This window comes from Stigmatopora argus, chromosome 12 (genome assembly GCF_051989625.1).
Source record: "Stigmatopora argus isolate UIUO_Sarg chromosome 12, RoL_Sarg_1.0, whole genome shotgun sequence".
NCBI classification, from domain to species: Eukaryota; Metazoa; Chordata; class Actinopteri; order Syngnathiformes; family Syngnathidae; genus Stigmatopora; species Stigmatopora argus.
In genome coordinates, this window is record NC_135398.1 from 2,532,400 (window position 1) to 2,557,565 (window position 25,166).

Here is a 25,166-nt window from a genome sequence, read left to right on the forward strand (position 1 = left end):
CCCCGATTATTGATTTATTATATCATGATTGATTAATTAACTGCAGAATTATTATCCAAATCTGTGACTAGATTTCTGTAAATTACAAATTTGCCAATAGAAGGCATACACACACTCTCTTTTACCAATAGACTTCTTGACTCGAAGAAAAGAAAGGCCTATTACTTTTTTTTCGTCGATTAGCGTTCCTAAAATAAACTTTCATCAGATTGGGTGCGCTGGGATTTTTGCCGCCAGCAGCGAGCGTTATGCAAGAGCGTAAAAGAGGCTTAATGATGAAAAGAGGTCAAATAAAACCCACGTTGCATCAAGTTGTTCACTTAATCGCGCTGTCTTGATTTATATTGTACTCAACTTTAACATTTAAGCGGGTAAAAGACATTTCTAATGAGTTTAGAGGCGATTCTCTGCTTCAAATGAGATGGTTGTTCCTATAGCGTCCACAAGAGGGCAGCAGGACAACAATAAAGGACTTGTCCTTGTCGAAAAAGTCTCGGACTTTTTTTTAATATAACTGAAAAGCCCCCCCCCCAAAAAAAAATCAGCATTGTCGTCACCATGATAACTCACAAAAAAACTTTACTTTGAAAGGACATTTTTTTAGATTAATCAGCAGGGAAGCGTCCCAGCGGGGAAGTTCTCTTCATATTTTTTTTTGTGGATGTATGAGTGATTTATTAATTTTTGTCAGGCTTTTTGAAATTCTGACAACGTGATAAAAAGTCACCTTGAGGTTTTGGATTAAGTGGGGACCCCCAAAAAATGTTTGGTTTCAGTGCTGGTATTCCTCGTATTGTTATGTAGGTAACTCAAAAATAAGTTTAAAAAAATTACATTGCCAAATTTGTGGTGCACAAATCAACTTTTTGATATAAAATTCTGGGGCGTTTGGAGGTCAAAGGTCATGCCAAGTAAATCTTGTGGGCTGGACCAATTTATTTTTAGCTTACGGGCGCTAGGCGTCCAATCCATTTTGACTGGGAGGGGTGAACGTTGTCAATTCACAGCCAGTTTAAGTAAATTGGACGTCTATCTTTGTCAATGGCGGACTATTGAGTTAATTTGCGTCACTTCCTGGTCATTTTAGAGTACTTACAAAGCATTTTTTGTAAATTTTATAGCATATTACGTCACTTCCTGGTCATTTTAGGGTACTTACAAATTACTTTTTTGTAAATTTTGTAGTATTTCTTATCGGTTTTGAGGGGACGAATGTGACTGTGCATAAGAAATTGAGCAAAATGTCAATTACATTCTGGTTTTACAGCGTCATGTCAAAAAAATAAAAACATTTCTGTATGTACAGTAGAAATGATATTTGATAACCCTGATACGTACCCTAAAGAGCATGTCATTTAACTGTTTTAACAGTTAAAAACCCTTCCCCAGATTCGAATATCAAGAAAAACGGTAGATTGTAAGTGCGCTAAAGTTAGCGCCGCCCAATCATAACACGTCCAGAGTCATTTCAGTAGCAATTATGAGTTTGTCACTTCAACTTGTGTGTTGTCATGTTGTGACATGATCTCAATTAACAACTGGCTATAATTAGTCGACGACATTATACATCCAGCACGTGTCTGGTTTCATTTTGCCGAGACCTTTTAAGATTTTCACGTGCCTACGCACACGCGTGTAGCAGATTAGCCAGGCTGATTTATTGGATGTAAAATGTTAATAAAGCTATGAGCCGCTCATGAATTGTTAATTAAGGCCGCGACGGGCTCGGTGGCGAAAATGTTAACGAGGTGAGACGACGGCGTCTGGACGGGACGATTTTCAGAGACGGCCGATGAGCTCCGGCGGGCTATAAAAAGCCGCGGTGGCGTCAACTCGAGTTGGGCGCCGAGTCGTAAAAATGAACGGGAGTGGACCGGAGTGGATCGGGATGGTAGTTTGTCGTCATTTTTTAGGGGGATAAAATATTTAAGATGGCTTGGTAGTGAAACGTGAATGATACCATTGTAAGAAATAGGGGTGGGAACGCAGGATATGATTTGCGATAACGATTATCACGCGATTGGTCGTCCACTTGGATTGGTCGTCCACTTGGATTGGTCGTCTACATGGATTGGGGTCGTCCACTTGGATTGGGGTCGTCCACGTGGATTGGTCGTCCACGTGGATTGGTCGTCCACGTGGATTGGTCGTCCACGTGGATTGGTCGTCCACGTGGATTGGTCGTCCACGTGGATTGGTCGTCCACTTGGATTGGGGTCGTCCACTTGGATTGGGGTCATCCGTTTGGATTGGTCGTCCACTTGGATTGGTCGTCCACTTGGATTGGTCGTCCACGTGGATTGGTCGTCCACGTGGATTGGTCGTCCACGTGGATTGGTCGTCCACGTGGATTGGTCGTCCACGTGGATTGGTCGTCCACGTGGATTGGTCGTCCACGTGGATTGGTCGTCCACGTGGATTGGTCGTCCACGTGGATTGGTCGTCCACGTGGATTGGTCGTCCACGTGGATTGGGGTCGTCCACGTGGATTGGGGTCGTCCACGTGGATTGGTCGTCCACGTGGATTGGTCGTCCGCTTGGATTGGTCGTCCGCTTGGAGTGGTCGTCCGCTTGGAGTGGTCGTCCGCTTGGAGTGGTCGTCCGCTTGGAGTGGTCGTCCGCTTGGAGTGGTCGTCCGCTTGGAGTGGTCGTCCGCTTGGAGTGGTCGTCCGCTTGGAGTGGTCGTCCGCTTGGAGTGGTCGTCCGCTTGGAGTGGTCGTCCGCTTGGAGTGGGGTCGTCCGCTTGGAGTGGGGTCGTCCGCTTGGAGTGGGGTCGTCCGCTTGGAGTGGGGTCGTCCGCTTGGAGTGGGGTCGTCCGCTTGGAGTGGGGTCGTCCGCTTGGATTGCGGTCGTTCACTTTGATTGGTCGCCCCCAAACTCCACACATATATGAATATATATAAATGGATTAAAAGAACTGGATTAAAAGCCCTGAATATTCCGTTTTTTAAAGATCTAAAACAATGTTTATTTGAACTTTTTTAAAATATTTTTTTATATTTTACAAAATGATTTTTGAACTAAAAACACAGAGAAAATGGATTAAAAAATTACAATTATTGATTTAAAAGGTGGAAAATCAGGAAATGTAATATACATCTATACTCTTCATTTGAATTTGATCCTAAAACAGAAAATCGGCACTCATCATTTACTTTCCCGGGCCACACAAAATGATGCGGCGGGCCAGATTTGGCCCCCAGGCCGCCACTTTGACACATGTTGTATAACACATATTCAAAGTCACTTTTTCAGTGAGTTGGCATAACTTCTAGAGAAATGACACACTTGAATCAGGGCTAACTCGCGTCTATGAAAGAGTTAGAAAACGACTTGAGGTAAAAAAAAAAAGAAAATAAATAAATAAAAAGTTAAAAGCTTTACAAAAGCGTCGGCATCCAAGAGTCAACTCAGGGTTTCTTCTTCTTTCTTTTTTTTCCTCTTTCTTTCTTCTGTCTTCACACTTTTGGACACAATAGCGCAGATGGAGACGTGTCGGCTTTCACCGCGTAATGAAAGGACAAACTCTCCAACGAGTTTACATCACCACAACGTGATTCATTCACGTCCTTGCCGTAATTATGACTGATGCTGTGTGGTTTTTTTATTAAAAGCAGGGAATTTGGAAAGGTCACTTTTGAGGAAAAAAACGGGAGGAAAACTTTCGTCCAGAAGTTTGGGGGCGGAGCAAGTCATTAGATTTGTGGTCACCCCACGCAAATATCCCGCCCCCACACTAAAATCCACGCAGCAAATTATGAAAATATGATTGGCCCACAGAAGAAGCTTAATTTCAGCCTAAATTCGGTTGCATTTTGACATTAATGCGGCCGGCGAACCAAGCCAAGTTTGACACCCTTGGTTTAAGGGGTTTGTTTACACCCTGCGGGCACGCCAACGTTCAATCTGATCTTCGCCGAGGCAAAAAAGGCCAAATTAGTTACACGTCACGGCGCGTGCGTTGATATTGAAATCATTTGAAGTCGTGAATTTGGTACTCGCAGGCAGAAACCTTGACCGGTGAACACATCTGTTTTCTTTCTGCTCCAATCCTCCTCTCTATTCCATCTGACTACTTTTTCTCTGATTGGATTTAGCGGTTAGCGCATGGAGCTCACCGATGAGAGGTCTTTGTTTGCATCTCAGTGGATAGAAACGCTTTCAACTGAATGTGCTTTGCTTTTTTTTTTTATTCATGTCAAAACATGAAGAAAAAAAAAAAAGAAAGTTGATTCTTAGTTCCTTTTGTCTGTGAACGTGTTGTGTGCGCAACGTGCAAGCATTCCGGAGGCGTATTTGTCAAGTCATTTCTTTAAAAGAAGATAAAAAATTGGAAAAATATACTTTTATTTTAACGTCTGCCAATCGATCTTTGTATTGATCTACGTATCAATCTACATATCTATTCACCTATCTATGTATAGCTATATATAACTCGTACATGATTACTTATCTACATACTACCTAGCTATGTATTTATGTACCTATCTATAGATATCTATCTACTTATCTCTGTATGCATATCTACATAACTATCTGTTTATCTACATAACTTTATGTATATCTACATAACTATCTGTTTATCTACATAACTTTATGTATATCTACATAACTTTATGTATATCTACATAACTTTATGTATATCTACATAACTTTATGTATATCTACATAACTATCTGTTTATCTACATAACTATCTGTTTATCTACATAACTTTATGTATATCTACATAACTATCAGTTTATCTACATAACTTTATGTATATCTACATAACTATCTGTTTATCTACATAACTTTATTTATATCTCCATAACTATCTACCTATCTACATAACTTTATGTATATCTACATAACTATCTACCTATCTAGAAATCTACATACCTATCTATTAGTATATCTAAAGAACTATCTACCAATGTACCCAATTATTTCTACATAACTATCTATGCTTTTCTACATAACTATTTATGTATATCTACCTATCTAGAAATCTACACACCTATCTAGTATGTATATGTACCTAAGTATTTCTACATAAATATCTATGCTTGTCTACATAACTATCTACCTACATCCCTATGTATATTACATCACTATCTATGGATGTACATCTATGCATATCTACATAACTATCTACCTAGGTACCTATGTATTTCTACATAACTATCTATGCTTATCCACATAATTATTCATGTATTTCGACAACTATGCTTATCTATTTTTATCTACTTTATTGATGATGTACCCATATCTTAATAACTATCTACCTAATTTGTATAACTCAACATAACTATATATACCAACATAACAATCTACTTATTTATACCTACATAACTTTAGTTTTCAAGTAATTTTATGCAAAAAGCCCTAAAGTTTGATTTCCACGTGCCCCCTTTTAACCCCTTGCCGCGAGGTCTGACAACAAATGAGTCCAAAACTAGAAGGAACCCGAAGAAGAAGAAGAAGAAGAATCGAAAGATCTGATTCCCACTTTCAGGAAACGGCGCCCTTAACCTTTGACCTCGCTTCTCCTGTTGCGTTCCATTTTTACAGAAACGTGACCAAGAAAATGACCACATTTTTTGCCCGGTGTTGGGCTGGAATGCATTTTTCTGCAAGTATGAGGAACAATATTGGCGAACCGAGACCCCCCTCTATTTAGCTAACGCTTCCTTCATATTCCTTTTCGCTCGGCTCGCACGCCACCTCCTTCTTCTTGTTGTTTTTGGCGCGTTTTGCGCGCGCACACACACGGCGACCCTCGCCGGCGCCCGCCACCAAACATTGACTGATGGCTGGATTTGATTCCTGCCAGGGGGCTTTTGTTTTCCCGGTCCCCCTCCTCGGCGCAGTTGGAAAACAAAATAATTGACTGACTGTTTAGCGGCCAGCTGGCAGTTTTAGCGCCCAAAGAAACGGAATTTTTGTCTCGGCCAATGTGGTCGTGGGGCAAGATGGAGTCAGCGATGCCCGATTGGAAATATTATAAAAATGCATGGTACGCTGGTACCTCTACTTACCAAATTAATTGGTAGCAGAAGTAAATAACCAAATCAGTAGTCAACAACAATCAATTAGTGAATTGAGATTGGTTGTCCACATCGATTGGTCGTCCACTTGGATTGGTCGTCCACTTGGATTGGTCGTCCACTTGGATTGGGGTCGTCCACTTGGATTGGGGTCGTGCACTTGGTTTGGGGTCGTGCACTTGGATTGGTCGTCCACTTGGATTGGTCGTCCACATCGATTGGTCGTCCACTTGGATTGGTCGTCCACTTGGATTGGAGTCGTCCACTTGGATTGGACCTCCACTTGGATTGGTCGTCCACTTGGATTGGACCTCTACTTGGATTGGACCTCTACTTGGATTGGTCGTCCACTTGGATTGGACCTCCACTTGGATTGGTCGTCCACTTGGATTGGACCTCCACTTGGATTGGACCTCCACTTGGATTGGTCGTCCACTTGGATTGGTCGTCCACTTGGATTGGTCGTCCACTTGGATTGGTCGTCCACTTGGATTGGTCGTCCACTTGGATTGGTCGTCCACGGGGATTGGTCGTCCACTTGGATTGGTCGTCCACGGGGATTGGTCGTCCACGGGGATTGGTCGTCCACTTGGATTGGTCGTCCACTTGGATTGGTCGTCCACTTGGATTGGTCGTCCACTTGGATTGGTCGTCCACTTGGATTGGTCGTCCACTTGGATTGGTCGTCCACTTGGATTGGTCGTCCACTTGGATTGGACGTCCACTTGGATTGGACGTCCACTTGGATTGGACGTCCACTTGGATTGGTCGTCCACTTGGATTGGTCGTCCACTTGGATTGGTCGTCCACTTGGATTGGTCGTCCACTTGGATTGGTCGTCCACTTGGATTGGGGTCGTCCACTTGGATTGGGGTCGTCCACTTGGTTTGGTCGCCCAACATGAATAATTATTTTATTATTTTATTCTGCCATGTTTTTTCGGCTGTTAAAACGGCAAATCTTACACACACACCTTCACCTAGAGTGATGGATATCCTTTCCTCTTCTGTAGTCAAGGCGTGCGTCAGTCATCCCCCCCCCTCCTCTCGACCCCTGATGGCAAGCGGCATCGTTTGCATATCAATAAAGTCCTCCACGCGTTGGCATCCCATTCTCTTTTCAGCCACGGCACGCTGTTACAGGCTCGGTCAACCGCGGGTCAAATGGAAATGTCAGCGCCACGGGATAATCCCACCGGCAAATGTCCGCCCCCCATCAGAAGCTCAGACTCCTTCGTCAACACGACGAGGGCGAGTTAGCGTTTGACAGGCGGGCTCACGCGCCGACCTTACACTCGTCTCCCTCTGTCGGCCACGAGTTAAGATTTACCTTTTGTTTAAAAGTCAGGCACGGTCTGACGTAAATCATTTCGACCCCCTTCGGCAGAAAGCCATCATTCGATTGGCCGTCAATGAGTTAAACGAGCGCCGTCTTCGGGATTTAGGACGTGCAAAATTAATGTCATCCTGGATTTCGGTATTTTTGAAGAAAGTTGATTCGTGTCGTTTTTTTGGGCGGGCCATGTTTTTAAATTTTTTAAATGAATCTTTAAAGTCTTTATAGCACCAGTTTTGAGAGGAATGCTATTTCGTCATTTACACTGACACTTGAATTACAATCCGACTCCCCCTGGTGGAGAGATAATGCAATGACATTTTAAGTCTGGCTACCTTGATCAGCGATAGACGTCCAATCCATTTTGACTTGGAGGTTTGGCTTCTGTAGAATAATACATATACAGTTTGGTAGCTCTGGCTAATCACTAGCCAATCATAGTTGGTGAAAGCGATGACGTATTCCTACGCCTGTGAGAAGCCATTGTGGTGTTGCCAACTCGAAATCTGATTGGTTAAAGCAACAGTCTTATGGACGCTTGTTTAATGCAGCAGAGCCTGCAGAACTGATTGTGAAGGCCTTGAGGCAGATTTCTGACCCTGGCAACAAATAATGGCTGAGATGTGATTGGTTAAATGCTTCAATATGAAAACACATCTGGAAGCAGTACAAGCAGGGGGAAAGGAAGCTAACAGACCATTTGGAATTATTTAATAAGTATTGATGGACAAAATATAATATATGATTCAGATATTTCTTAGGCCAGCAGAGAAGGCCTTGAAGGCCCTGACGGCCCGCCACTGCTTTTAGGGCATGTTTTTCAAATACATTTCACTAAATAACTTCGGCATACGTCAAGTTCCACCTATGAAAAGGAAGTCCTTGTGATCTTGCGGTGCAAAAAGTTGGCACAAAGCTCGAAACAACAGAAAAACATTCCTTCGGCTGATTGGTCGGAGAGGATGAAGGGATTGTGAAGATGCTTCTGAAATGCCAAAACGCTACTTTAGCGTCTTAGCCTCACCCCAGTGGTATCCGAGTCAGGGTTCAGAGTCAAAGCCTCGCCGTTTTTTTTCCGCCCTCTTGTCTCCGTGGTAACCAACGGCAACACGTATAAGCTACCGAGCCGGTCGGATGAAGAAATCCCCTCCGCGCCGTAGGTTTGTTTCTTTGCCGGATTATCCGAGCTTGCCCGGTTTCAGTCATCTTGAGCAGGGAGGGTTAAGATGGCGGTCGGCGGTCTTTCGCCGTAAAGCAGGATGTGGCGGACATTTTTTTGGGGGGGGGAGCAAACAATTTTGAGTAAGAAAATATATGTTTCGGATGGGTAGCAAAATATGGCAGAACAGTGGTACAAATCACTTACGCTAATAAGTTTAACAATAATAAAACAAATTACAGTATTTTTCCATAACAGATATATATATATATATATATATATATGTATATGTATATGTATATGTATATGTATATATATGTATATATGTATATGTATGTGTATATATATATATATATATATATATGTATATGTATATGTATATGTGTATATATATATGTGTATATATATGTATATATATGTATATATATGTATATATATATATATGTATGTGTATATATGTATATATATATATATATATATATATATATATATATATATATATGTATATATATATATATATATATATATATATATATATATATATATGTATATATATATATATATGTATATATATGTGTGTGTATGTATATATATATATATATATATATATGTGTGTATATATATATATATATATATATATATATATATATATGTATGTGTATGTTGCATTTTAGGAGGGCAATTTTTCTTTAAACAAACATACCTAAAGTAAAAATGGTAATGCTACATGCTAAATAGGCACTTGTTTATGTCATATTTACAGTTTTGGGGATAACTTTTAAAAAAGCAGACTTTTGGTAGTCAGGGAGGGAAAAACTTGTTTGGCCTAGCCAAACAAAGAAAATATATGCGTCTTATAGTCCGGAAAATACGGTCGATAGCAACAGACCCCAATACAAATCCCTGACGACTTTTTGCATCAGCTTGAAATTTGTTTCTTGTTTTCGTTTGCCAAATATGAAATGAAACCAAGTCGTCACAGTGGCAGAAAGTTGGCGGCGAAACACGGGTGGCGTTCGGGGGACGTTTTTTCAAGTTGGCGATGAGCTAAATTAGCATTTTCTTCATTTGTGTGGACGTGATCCAAAGTCAGTCGGTCAGGTAGCCTTCGCGCCAATATTCCTTCCCAGACCGCATTTTTTCAGGCGGTCCCACGCCAACCCGCATCGATTTCTTTTTTTCAAGGGCCGTCCTCTCCCGTCCAATCATTTTCCTCTCGTGCCCGAGCTTGTGAGCCTTTAGTAGCCATGTGGTAGATTCAACCCCCCCAAAAATAAAAAATAAACAAGGCCGAGACGGGCGGGTATTTCGGAGCCATCACTTTCGGGCCCGCTCGCCGTTCCCCGCGGTGCATTAGTCGTTGCGTGTCATGTATTATTTACGGCCTGGTTGAAATCTCTGTCTCCGATCCGGCTGATGAGAAGCGGGTGAATGAAAGGGTGGTCATTCCGTGTGGGTGTAGACCACCTGCTGCTTTTACAATAAAAACCACGTATGTGACATTAAGAAAAAGAAATCCGCCTCAATATTCGGCCTTTTATTCTCTCAACATACAGAAAGTCATCACATTTGAAATGATGAACATATTCCAACTATGGATAATTTAATTAAATCGAATGTTTTTTATTGATTTAAAGCTTGACCATGAGTGCACAAATCACAACAAAGATGAAACAGACAAATACATCTTAAATAAATACTAACAAATAAGACTTATGTGAAATTCTAAGTGCCTTGGACAGACTAGAGGGCTTAGAGAACAATACCTGAAAATGCCATGCAAAGTTTCATTTGAAATAATTTCCCATTATTTTAGGAAATATATATTCAAAATGATTTGCTGAGAACCTTAATTCAAAGATTAAGTAGTAGGATTACTGGGTAATAGGATTTCTGGATTTACAATTTCATTACAGTAGTACTTACTGTTACTACTACTTTATTTTCTCTATTTCTTCTGTCACGTACTGTGACTAATGGCTACTACTTTAAACGCAAGGATAAAATAAAATATATAAAAAATTGATTCGAATCCCGTTTCAGCGAAACTTCCGTTCGGCGAACTGTCCGTCGGCCAAACGTCTTTCGGCGAATCGTCCGGTCACGTCTTAAACTAGCCGTGGGTTCTCATCCTTCACACCACCACACGTCCAGTCCAATTGGACTGGGAGGGGCCAATGAACGTTCGTTGATTTGGACGTCCAGCCCCATCAATGGCGGCTAGCAAATTAGCTTTTTGGGGCCAAAAATGACCTGGCCCGGCCCATGTGAGATCGAGTTAGCATAAATCTAGCCTGAAAGTTGAGTTGGACAAACAAAATGTCCGCCCTCGGAGAAACCCGAACTTTCAACGAGCTGACTAAAACAAAATGAGCTTTCCTGGAATCTTTTACACGATATCGATCATTTTCATGGCCGTTGACATTTCCAAAAATGTTAGCATGAAATAAGACTCAATTAGCGCAGCAGGTGCGTTCGGGAGTATTCGGGTTTATTGAAGCCATCCAAGAAAATCATTTGTTACAGACGCAACAGTAATTGGCGTTTAATATTCCTCCTTGGGAGGAAACGGATGAAAATATTACAGGTTGTCATTGGAAGGTTTCATTTTGCGCGACGCCCAAATGTGGCTTATTGCCGCTCGCTTCCTCCCCCGCATTCGCCGGGCGTAATGAGAGCGGATTTCCCCCGAGTGGGGAAGCAGATCCGAGCGGTGCTTTAAGAAACTTTATTAAAGCCGAGCAATTATTTGCGCCTTTGCTTGCCGACGCGTTCCGTAAGGTATACGTCCACGCGGAGGCCACGTCCGATGCGGCAGAGTGGCGGCAACGCGGCCAAACGAAAGTGTTCAATCCGTGGAAAAAGAATGAAAAAAAAGTTTTTTTTTTTCAAACTGAAAATTTAAGGGTCGGCGTAGCGGTAAAGTGGATTGCACGGACGCCTCGCAGTTTTGGGGTCGAGGATTCGATCGTATGTCTGTGAGGTTTGCTTGGCCTCCCCGGGCTTTGTGGGTTTTCTCCGGGTACTCCAAATGATCGCTAATAATAAAATAAATAAAATAAAATTAATAAAATAACATTAATAAAATAACATTAATAAAATAACATTAATAAAATAACATTAATAAAATAACATTAATAAAATAACATTAATAAAATAACATTAATAAAATAACATTAATAAAATAACATTAATAAAATAACATTAATAAAATAACATTAATAAAATAACATTAATACGATTAAAATAATACGATTACATTAATACGATTACATTAATACGATGAAATTAATACGATGAAATTAATACGATGAAATTAATACGATGAAATTAATACGATGAAATTAATACGATGAAATTAATACGATGAAATTAATACGATGAAATTAATACGATAACATTAATACGATAACATTAATACGATAAAATTAATACGATTAGATTAATACGATTAGATTAATATGATAAAATTTCTTAATAATAAAATTCATGTAAAAAAAATACATCTTTGTTTAACTAAAAATGACACCATCATGCTCGATCATAGTTGGATGCGATTTACTCCAGCACCCCCATTTCCAGTCTTATTTTTTAGTTTAAAATATTAATTTTAGCATTCAATTTTCTTTTCGGTTTCAAAGGTTTTTTTTTCTCGCACTCAATTTTAGTTTCACTGTTTTGACATGGGGGGGCGTGGCCTCCTTCTTGTGGAAGACGGCCTAAACAATGTTGCCTTCAGGAAACCTTGGAACTTTGATTGATTCCGACTCCACGTTCTCTCTATTTTATTCACCTGATACCCGCATAGCAAAAAAATCCCTCTAAACCCTTTTTGGTCAAATTTAATGACTAAATATTGGACAATATGCTATATATTTAGCATGTTTAGCTAAAGAAGCGCATGTCTAAAATTTAACAACAACGCAATCTGGCTGTTTAAATCCTCACAATGGCAAAAAAAATGGAATGTACCAAAAAATCTCCCCCCCCCCCCAAAAAAAATTAGTTTCAATTTCCAAAATATTTTCTGCTCCCCTTTCTTTTTATTCAGCTTCAATTCTTCTTATTTCAAAGTGCGACGATAGGAAAAGAGAAGGAAAAAAAATGGGCGAAAATAGGCAACCTGCAGAAGGTGCTGCCTGAGGCTGATAGATATCTTTGCAGCTCAACTTAAAGCATCACGCCGCAGGACATGGCCTAGATTCCGTCACGACTTTCGAACCAATGATATTAACGCTAAACTGTTGGGAATTTGCTGGAATTTAGCGGAAAAAAAATTAAAAATCCACCTTTTTGGCTTTGCTTCATCTTGAAATGATTCTTGTAAACCGATTCGGTGTCCACAAGAAGAACAACAACAATGTGAGTGACATTTTTAAATCCTGCGTGAATGTTTTTTATTTATTTTTGTACTTTCTCAATTGCGTGTACCCATTTCAAAGCTTCTTCTCCAAACTCCCCGCCGCGCAACCTGTTGTTACCACGGTAACGGCGTGAGGCAATCCGAGTTAAGGCGCCCTCTATTCCGACACCATCTTTGCCAGGCGACGAGTCCTTGGACACCGCGGCGTTCTCGGACAAAAAAACGCAGGTTTGAAAAGATGAGGGAGATTGAATAGGCCCTTTTTTTTTGAACGGCGCCCGAGTTTGTGGCGGTAGCGCGAGCGATGCGTCTCCCCGTGGGAAATGAAGACACTGGAATGGATGGAGATAATTATTTCCTCCAATTTTGTGAACTAGGCTGGCTTTCCCCATCTGCGATTGACCTTCCAAGCCACCCGGGGGGCTCGTATTTGCGTCTGCGTCTCTTGAAATATTCATTCCAAGCGACAATAATGACCACCAAAGGACGTGTATCACTGACAATGGCAGAGAAACGTGATCACTCAATGCTGGACTTTACAATGGAAATGGTTGGGATGTTTATAACTGTCAATGGCGGTGAAAAAGTTAAGGGCTACAAGCAACCAATCATCCTGAGCTAGTGTATTATATTATAAATATATATTATAAAATACATGTACTATACAATATATTTATATTACACTAGTGAAACCAACTTTGCAAGGTCAAAGTCAAGAATACACTTGTATAATTATATATATATATATATATATGTCTATGTAGTGTGTATATATGTATGTATATACGTATGGTAGGTAGGTACGTATGTATATATGTATATATATATGTATATATATGTAGATATATGTATGTATATATGTATGTATATGTATGTATATGTATATATGTATATATATGTATGTGTATATATGTATATATGTATATATATGTATGTGTATATATGTATATGTATATATATGTGTATATGTATATATATGTATATGTGTATATATATGTATATATATGTGTATATATATATGTATATATATATGTGTATATATATATATATGTATATATATGTGTATATATATATGTATATATATGTGTATATATATATGTATATATATGTGTATATGTGTGTATATATGTGTGTATATATGTGTGTATATATGTGTGTATATATGTGTATATATATGTATATATATATATATGTGTGTATATATATATATATGTGTATATGTATGTATATATATGTATGTATATATGTATGTATATATATGTATGTATATATGTATGTATATATATGTATGTATATATATGTGTATATATATGTATATATGTGTATATATATGTATATATGTGTATATATATATATGTATATGTATATATATGTGTGTATATGTATATATATGTGTATATATATATATATATGTATATATATGTGTGTATATATATATACGTATATATATATATGTATGTATATATATGTATGTGTATATATATACATATATATATATACACATATATATGTGTATATATGTATATATATATTCATATATATATGTATATGTGTATGTATGTGTGTATATATGTATGTATATATATATATATATATATATATATATATATATATATATATATATATATATATATATATATATATATATATATATATATATATATATATATATATATATATATATATATATATATATATATATATGGAAAGTCAAGATAACTTTATTCGTCACATTGGACTGTTTTGTTTTAATTTTTTTTTTATACAAGTTTATTGACAAGAACTAAATATTTCAACTTAATTAGTTCTCATCCTTATTCTGTGTTGGCTGACTGAATCGCCCCAAAAAATAGATTTGTATGTTTGTAATATTGGATAGCTTTGTTCAAATTGGGAGAAAAACAAACATTTGGAGGTGCTATTTTCCCCTTATTAAGATCTTTTTGAGGTATTGGATCGCAACTCCACCAAATCATGGAGTCGACTCGCATGCAAAAATATGCGATTGGGACATCCCCAGCGACCAGTCCGCCCAACTCCGCTTGTCAAGCAAGCAGCTGCCCGGGTTGAAAGCTGGCTGGGTGATCCATCTTTGGCCATACAAAGACAGACAAAGAGCCTGCCTGCCTGCCTGCCTGCCTGCCTGCCTGTCACACGTCAATTTCATCCTTTTGGCATCCACCTAAAGCAGGGCTGTCCAAACTTTTTCCACCCAGGAAAAATCCATCTTGAAATCCTTTAGTTAAAGAGAGGATTTGAATCAGATAAAAAATGATCAGTTCTTTAAAACATATGGACCACATTTTGGATTATTATTAAATCGAATGACCGCTGTCAGTCCTCCCTGTCAAAATAGATTGGGCGTCTCCAGCCCCAAATGGCAAATTATTGTTTTTTTTTTTAATTTTGTATTATTTATTTATTTGGATTTTATTTTTTATTTATTTTATTCAACTTGTCTTATTTATTTGAATTTATTTTATTTATTATTTTGTATTTATTTAATTCAATTTGTCTTATTTATTTGAATTTTTTTTATTTATTATTTTGTATTTATTCAATTCAATTTGTATTATTTATTTGGATTTATTTTATTTATTATTTTTTATTTATTCAATTCCAAGGCTATTGCAGAATATCTAATCATTTGTAGTTTCAAAACGTTAAAAAAATGGATTATCAGGAGTCAACAACGGACTGCATGCAATTTTTAATTGCTTGACAGTAGTAATTTATGTATTTATTATATGAAATGAACTTTCTAGAAGAAAGAGAAAATGTCCAGTGACCGCAGAAAAAGTTTAAAACAAAAACAAATCCCAACCAAGATAGTTTTTAATCATCTTGGCTTGACTTAATTTTGTAAAACAAAAATACAAAAATTGTAATTGGAAGCAATCTAGCACAAACGCATGGCAGTACACAAGTTCATCTCATTGGTCCAATGTGATAACACTTTCTCCGGTTATATAACCCGACAAGATGAAGAGACTTGCGATTGCATTTTTAAGCTGCAGAATAAAATCCTTTGCCTCAGGTTTTCGGGTTCAAATAAAAGGCAAGAGACTTATTTTTTTTCTCCAATGAACCTTTCCGGTACTTTTCCAAATCTTCTACATCTCAGCGTGAGAGAAGCAAGAGGGAAAGTCATGCTCGTTTTGACAACACAATTATTACATTCATGAAATTGTGATTACAGTAATACCTCATTTATCACGGTTATTAGGTTCCAAGATCTGCCGCGATAGGCCAATTAAATGCGCGCTTTGGCTAACACAGCTTTAGCAATTCATATGCAATATGGATATATTTACAAACAATAAGTCATGAGGAATGGCGGGCGACACAACTTAAAAAAAGACTTTTGCGGATATATTTTTTTAGTTTAACAAAGATGCCAAAATTGAATCTTTATTTATAAAATCGTACCTCGACTTGTGAAATTAATTGGTTCCATAAGTTTTATCATTACTTGAATATTTCGTAAGCAGATCAGTACTTTCTATGTAAATTCTGTCATTCGTTCTGAGAGGCTCCAACTAGAAGTCAACTAATAATGTTACCAGGACAATTGAGTTTAACAAAGATTCAAAGCTTTATTTATACAATCTTACCTCTACTTGTGAAATTAATTGGTTCCAAAACTTTTATCGTTACTTGAATATTTTGTAAGCAGATCAGTACTTTATATGTAAATTCCTTCATTCATTCTGAGCGGCTCCAACTAGAAGTCAACCAATAATGTTACCAGGACAATTGAGTTTAACAAAGATTCAAAGCTTTATTTATACAATCGTACCGCTACTTGTGAAATTAATTGGTTCCATAACTTTTATCGTTACTTGAATATTTCGTAAGCAGATCAGTACTTTATATGTAAATTCCGTCATTCGTTCTGAGGGACTCCAACTAGAAGTCAACCAATAATGTTACCAGGACAATTGAGTTTAACAAAGATTTGAAACTTTATTTATACAATCGTACCTCGAATTGTGAAATTAACTGGTTCCATAACTTTTATCGTTACTTGAATATTTCGTAAGCAGATCAGTACTTTATATGTAAATTCCGTCATTCGTTCTGAGAGACTCCAACTAGAAGTCAACCAGGCCGCAATAATGTTACCAGGACAATTTCAAAATAAAATAACGGATTCAGAAAATGCATTTACATTCAGAGGGATTTCGTAACCTGAAAATTCCGTCCCTAGAGGCATTCGTAAGTAGAGGTACGACTGTACAATTATTTTTAATGTTGTTGAATCTCTCAAAATTCAATAAATCCAGTCTAAAATTGACTAAGCTCATATCAGCTCCTTCCCTTAATCACGACGATGTCATTGTCATTATTATTTTCATATCTTCATAACCCAGTCCACGCTTGGGGGTAGCGAATCAAGTCTTAATTAATACCAAATCCTCTTCACAATCAGTCTTATTGTTTGCCTCATTTATATCCGTTGTTCCGAGAACCATTTATTACACATTAAACGAACGCCTCCCCATAAATCCTCTCTTTTATTGACGCCGCCTGACAGCCACCGCCTAATTGTTTTAACGTAAAAGCCGCAAACAATCACCCAGACGCCCCGAACTTTCCGAATAAAGGTAGCCGAGAATAGAACGGGGGGCCGGCGGGGTCGATACAAACGCCGGGGGCCCATCGGTGCTCACATCCTGGTACCCTGATCACTTTTGCTTCTGGTCGACTGCTCGCCGTAATCATCAGGTGCGAAGAAATCTCATTACGCCGGGTCCCGATCCTCCCTCGCCGCTCGGGAACTGCGGCGGCTGCTGTATTAAAACTTGGAAGTAAACATTAACTGGGCATGACTTGTTCGGTGCGTGTTCTGGAAACTGATTAATCTTTGCTCATTCGGTACACGGTGGGAAAAGTCACCCGCAAAGTACTTTGACGTGGATGTCCGCTTGGGTGCTTTTCGATGAGTCTTTCATTGACTTTGTTTCAATGTTGCGAATGGCTAATCTATGGCGCTCTAAATCCAATTCTTTCGGAAAGGATCCGATTTGAAAGATGGCTGTCGGTGGAGATCGGTTGTTAGATGTTGTCTTTGGTTCGTTTACAAAAGGGAACTTGAGAATCACATCCAATTTCTGGTGTGTAACAGCTACTTTTTTACAGATCGGAATTAGCATTAGCATTCATGTGGCAGTGTCTTATCCACAGGTGTCAAAGTGGAGGACCAGGTGCCAAATCTGGCCCAAGAAAGTAAATCATTAGATTAGATTAGATTAGATAACTTTATTTATGTCGTACTCGGGAAATGTCATTGTCACAGTAGCAAGAGGGTGAGAGTACAGACACAGAAAAATAAATTTTAGACATGCATAGATGGGTAATAGATAAGTTAATAAATAAATAAATATATATGAATAAATAAAAATAAATAAATATATAGAAATAAATAAAAATAAAATAAATACATGTATATGAATAAATAAAAATAAAATAAATAAATATATATAAATAAATAAAAATAAAATAAATAAATATATATGAATATAGAAATAAATTAAAATAAAATAAATAAATATATATGAATAAATAAATATATATATATATATATATATATATATATATATATATATATATATATATATATATATATAAATAAATGAAAAAATAAATGAAAAAATAAATAAATATGTAAATCATCATTTGAAAACAATTAGCAAAAATAATCACTTATTTTTCCTTGAAATTTGAGGAAATTCAAAATGTGGCCACACAATATATTTAAAATCAAAAGACATTATTTGCCCTTTAAAAGTCCTTAGCAACCTTCCACACGTTTGACACCCAAGCTCGAGGCTTCCTCAGTTTGATCATTTAAGGGTGCCGTCAACGTGCCTCAGTGTTAGCTTTTAGCACCTTCCCCGAACAAACGCTGCCCGGAAGGAGTCATTTTTGCAGTTCTTTACTCAATAATTTCAGTTTTTCACACAAAAAGACCCCTTAAACACATCTAAAGATCCAAATCTTGAAGTTAAAGTTTCGTAGGTGAGAGTTTATTCATTCCGACAACCCTCCCCTTCTAGCAAATGAATTCGCTAACAAGCTCAGGTAGCATTTGGAGCCCTCAGACGCGAGTGGCGAAAGAAGCACACCACGCCGGCTGGCTCTAATGCTTTCAATCAGGCCTTTCCTCACCTCCCTCGTTCCTCCATTTTTTTTATTTCTTTTTTACCAGCTCCCTTTTTCTCGCTTGCCGTTGCTCCCACCTGAATCCCCCATGTGGGTGGGTGTGTGTGTATGTTTGCGGTGATGGGAGGGCTGCGACCAAGCGGATTGATTTCCAGTAAGGCCATGTCTGCAGCACTTTCTGCGCGTTCATCCTCCTTTATTGCACTCTAATCTCAAGAGAAAGTGGTGAGCGGGGGTTCTTGACACACTCAAACGTGAGTGGGTAATTTCAGGATTTGGTCCGAGTAGCTGCCTCGGTCTTAATTTCTTTTATTGGCTTTTCATGGTAAAAAAAATCTGACCGATTGATGACTTCCATGACATTTGTTCATTCATTTTTTTAATGCTTATCTTCACCAGGGTCGGGGGGTGCTGGAGCCTATCCCAGCTAACTACGGGCAGTGCACAAAGAGACAAATAGCCATTCGCGATTAACACTCAAACGGTCAACTGATTTGTTGACTCAATTTGTTGTTTTTATTGCAGATGATGCAAAAATATTTAGTTTGTCTTTTATTTTTTGTTTAACTAAAATGTTAACTAGCAACTGGTTATTCAATTGATTAATCCCCACTGTTAGAAATGTGTATACCCTATTTTCACAACTATAAGGCGCACCGCATTATAAGGCGCACCCTCAATGAATGACACATTTTTAGGTAGTTTCTAGTAAAAAATATTTCATCACATTTAAAATCCCTTAAAAATGTATAACGGTTGTATGAAAGATACCGGGATTTTGTTGTTGTTGATTTTTTTTTTTAGACATTTTTTACTTGTTTTATAGCCAATTTGTATTATTTTTCCCAGTGCATGAAAAAAGTCATGTGAACTCTTGTAAAAACATGACTTGGGGGTTAAAAGCACAAATGGGAGATAGACCAAGCTTGTTTCTAGTAAAAAATGTCATCATATTTAAAATCCCTTAAAAAATATATGAATATATGAACGATACCAGGATTTTATTGTTGTTGTTTTTCGAGACAGTTATACTTGTTTTATGGCCAATTTGAATTACATTTTTTCCCCAGTGCATGAAAAAAGTCACGTAAACTCTTGTAAAAACATGACTTGGGGGTTAAAAGCACAAATGGGTAGAGAGACCATGCTTGTTTCTAGTAAAACATATTTAATCACATTTAAAATGCCTTAAAAATTATAAAGCTTATATGAAAGATACCAGCATTTGGTTGTTATTGTTTTTTTAGACACTTATACTTGTTTTATAGCCAATTTGAATTATTTTTCCCCCCAGTGCATGAAAAAAGTCACGTAAACTCTTGTAAAAACATGACTTGGGGGTTAACCGCACAAATGGGCAGAGATCTTTTTTTTCCTCATTATGGTCTGTGTGTTTCACTCATTGTCTATCATTGAGCTAATTGCTAGTCTTAAGGTGACCATAGCGATTTCCCTTCTCAGGTTGCCATCCCGCTAAGAGTGACACCACATGAAATCAAACTAGAGCAATTGATTGCCCCCAGCGAGTCCCGAGGAACGTCAATGCCGCTGGCGTTTGCGAGATGTCGCCTGGAAAGCTTCGAATGGACACCCCACGTGAACAAAACCAGGTATTTTCCCGCAAAATATGCCAACTTATCTCTTTGCTAGCTTGCACAGAAAAGCATTCATCTGCGTCCACGCACACACATTATTAGCACACGCTGGTGTCACTCACTTCCCGGATTTAATTGATGCCTATTAATCAGCCGAGGAGAGGAAATGAGTGACGGGGGAGTCCGGGTGACATTAACACAAGGCCGCGGACATATTGACGACCGAGAACTTTCCCACCGCATATTAATGGGCCGCATGTTGACAGCACTTACGGCCGCCAACGATGCTTCCTTTTTACGGCTCGGCGATTTCGTGTCATTTCGACGTTGTTAGCGCGTAGAAGCTAAAATTTGAAAGCATCGGTTGTAAAATCCGGGAGCGATCAGCAGATTTATTTTGCATTTTCTTTATATTTTTGAGGTGAAAGACCTTGCAATTGCGTGGCTATTCTACCTTGTGTATTGATTTTCCGATGATTAAGATCACAAAACGAGTCGATCTTTACAACGATTGATTTTCCGCTGAGCTCACGCAAAACGAGTGTGGTGACTAAAGCTTGAATTTAGCAGCTAATAATGTTGATCGATGAAAGTTTGTATTTACACTTCTCAAATCTATACCACAATCCATTGCGTTGACTGACGAACACAACTAGGGACGCTCAATTAAAAGCCATTGCGGCATCTTTTTGAGAAAACAATGATTTAAAATAAGGGTGTCAGACTCGGGTTGGTTCGCGGGCCGCTTTAACGTCAACTTGATTTCACGTGGGCCGGACCATTTTAGATGTTTATTTCTTATTTTTATAAATGGATTAAAATAACTGGATTAAAAGCCCTGAATATTCAGTTTTTTATAGATCTAAAACAATGTTTATTTGAGCTTTTTTTTTAAATATATTTTTTAGATTTTACAAAATGATTTTTGAACTAAAAACACAGAAAAATGGATTAAAAAATTACAATTATTAATTTAAAAGGGGTAAAATCAGGAAATTTTATTTACATCCATACCATGGGTGTCAGACTCGGGTTGGTTCGCGGGTCGCTTTAACATCAACTTGATTTCACGTGCCGGACCATTTTAGATATAATATTTAGATATATTTTTTATAAATGGATTAAAAGAACTGGATTAAAAGCCCTGAATATTCAGTTTTTTATAGATCTAAAACAATGTTTATTTTAGCTCTTTTTTAAGTATATTTTTAGATTTTACAAAATGATTTTTGAACTAAAAACACAGAAAAAATGGATTAAAAAATGACAATTATTGATTTAAAAGGGGGAAAAATCAGGAAATTTAATATACATCTATACCCTTCATTTTAATTTGATCCTAAAACAGAAAGTCGGCACTCATCATTTACTTTCCTGGGCCACACAACATGATGCGGCGGGCCAGATTTGGCCCCTGGGCCGCCACTTTGACACGTGATTTAAAACACTACATATATTGTTAATTCCAGAAGAAGAACCATACCTAACTTATATTTTCACGTCAAACTAAAAATGAAGTTTCCAACAAAAAGCCACATTGTTCGAAGAAAAAACTTCATATTTTCCGGATAAGTTTCATCGAAGAAAAGTAGTTTCATACACAAGAAAAAAAGGGTTATTTATGTTTTATTACTCAGTCAAGAATCATACCTATATCGTCGCCATTGAATTGGTTTTATTGTATTTTCACTTACGCCCTTTAGCTCCTTGGCACAAACACAAGTTGATGTTCTAAGGCGAGTGTGCGTGTAAGTGATCGAAGAGCCTCTCACGCTCACCCTGGGGGTTTATTCCTATTGGTCCGGGTCCACTTAAGGCTCCGGAGGAAAGAAACGATCCGTGGCTCCATCTGAATAGACGACCGCATGTCGTCGAGTCAATGTCCCGCTATTAAACACCCGGGACAAAGACTTTGCAGTAAATGCAAGAAAGCTTGACCTTCAACATCTCGCAACTCATTCGGCGTTTCGTTCATAAATGAAAAGGAAAAATCTGCACTTTTGTATGCGAGTCTCTGACGTCTGCACGGAAATACGTGCTGACCCGGCCAAGGTTTCAGAAGCTAAATTTGGTACTTTTTTTGACTCATCAATCTCTACTTTGCCACAAAAGTGCTCACCTTTGCGGCATTAACTCAATGGCTGAAGTCTAGAAATGTCAAATTTGTTAGCACAGTAATCCCTCGAATATCGCGGTTAATGTAGACCAGTAGGATCACCCCCATATTACTACCACAATACGTTTTTGCGCCTATACAGAAATACAAGTACAATTATCAAAAAGTGTATATTTATTAAATATTACAGCAATAGGCATATCAAAAGACTCATGTATTAATATCTAAATATAATTTGTGTGTACATGTGTGTGTGTGTGTGTATGTATATATTTATATACATACACGCGTGTATATAAATGTGTATATATGTATGTGTATATATGTGTATATATATATGTATGTGTATATGTGTGTATATATATATATGTATATATATCAATATATGTATATATGTATATATCTGTATGTGTATATGTATGTATATATATATATGTGTATATATCTAAATATATTTATATATCTGTGTATGTATATATATGTATATATCTGTATATGTGTGTATATATATACAGATATATACATATACAGATATATACATACACAGATATATATATATATATATATTTATATATATATTTATATTTATGTGTATATGTATGTATGTGTATGTATGTATGTATGTATGTATGTATGTATGTATATGTATGTATATATATATGTATGTATATATGTGTAACATGTGTATATATGTATACATGTGTATATATATTAATATTGTATTAATTATATAAACTATGTCCTGCTACTTAGGACGTCTAGGTTTTTGTATTTTTTTGATAGAATGTTTGGTTCTATGTTATTTAAATGTATACTTTTTAGCCCTTGATTGCCGCTCTTACCATTTCAATTTCAAAGGACGTGTAAACCCATTTATTATGAGATTTAGTAAATAAATTCAGTCGATTCGATTTAGTATATTATTTCTCTATACAATATGTGCCTTTTTTCCCACTGGGAATAACGCCAAGTCCATAAATATTTGGACCTTGACACAACTCCCAGCCTTTAGGCACGGTAAGCACCCTCACAATGGTTTTAAAAATGAAACAAGCTTTTATTTAAGACTATTTAAACCCGAGCCAGTGTTGGAATTACAGCCCATTTTATTTCTGGAAACTAGTCTGCCTGTTTTGGGGGTCTTTTCCCCCCTTCATTTTTATCCTTCATTAGGAGAAAATTGGACTCTGGTCAATTGAATTATTTGGCCACGACGTAACTTTTCACATAAACGCCTTCCCAAAAGTCTTTAGTTTCTTTCCCAGCATGCTTCAGATCATTGACCATCTGTACTGTGAAGTGCTTTCCAATCACTTTTGAAGCATTTGCTTAATACGAGTGCATCGAATTACCCCAAACGTTTCATAATTCATCCTGCTGTCACATTTTCAATAAGTAAAAGTCAACCACATCCGTTTATCTCATTACAAAAGACTCTGACTGCCGACGAGTCGCTAGAGTAAATATGAAAAATAGCAGAGAAAGATTTTCATGGGATATTACCGAAAATTTAATTATCCATCCTGAGAGGTTCTGGCAGTCTTATGTCGTTGAATTCAACCTGGATTATTATTTAGAATATTTAGCAGGACTACCATGCTAAAAAGAACGCGTTTCATACTCGTCTATGAGCAATTCACAGCAGAAATATACGTGGAAAAAAAATTAACCTTATTCTAGAATATGCTATCTTATTGTGGTTAGTACATTTTACGTGTGGTATATTTTTTATGGTACATTTTGCGTATCGGGCTAAACCAGATGTGTCAAAGTGGCGCCCCGGGGGCCAAATCTGGCCCACCACATCATTTTGTGTGGCCCGGGAAAGTAAATCATGAGTGCCGACTTTCTGTTTTAGGATCAAATTCAAATGAAGAGTATAGATGTATAATAAATTTCCTGATTTTCCCCCTTTTAAATCATTGATTGTATTTTTTTAATCATTTTTTTTGTTTTTAGTTCAAAAATCATTTTGTAAAATCTAAAAATATATTTAAAAAAAGCTAAAATAAACATTGTTTTAGATCTATAAAAAAATGAATATTCAGGGATTTTAATCCAGTTCTTTTAATCCATTTATAAAAAAAAAAACCTTACTCTAGAATACGCTAGTTTATTGTGGTTAGTACGTTTTATGTATGGTATATTTGTTACAGTACATTTTTTGTATCGGCTAAACGAACACGTATATTTTCGGTGTTGCCTGTACTAAAATCGTCACGTTAGCTAGCTATGACTAATTGAACCAGTATCAAATATATATTAAGTGACAATTTATAGCTGAAGTTGAGTCGATTTAATGGCATAAACAGACTACGATAACGACAACACATCGTTGAATTCAACTTGGATTATTATTTAGAATATTTAGCACAACCACCATGCTAAAAGGAATGTGTTTCATA

At 37.3% G+C, this 25,166-nt stretch overlaps 1 long non-coding RNA gene across 1 annotated transcript in view; it reads left to right on the forward strand.

Moving 5' to 3' along the window:
- The window catches only part of LOC144085255 (uncharacterized), a 94,933-nt gene that overhangs the window by 1,134 nt on the left and 68,633 nt on the right, over positions 1-25,166 (forward strand). Inside the window, exon 3 of the long non-coding RNA XR_013304059.1 lies at positions 20,512-20,660. This is a non-coding gene — a long non-coding RNA (uncharacterized LOC144085255). The remainder of the gene's footprint in view (positions 1-20,511; positions 20,661-25,166) is intronic.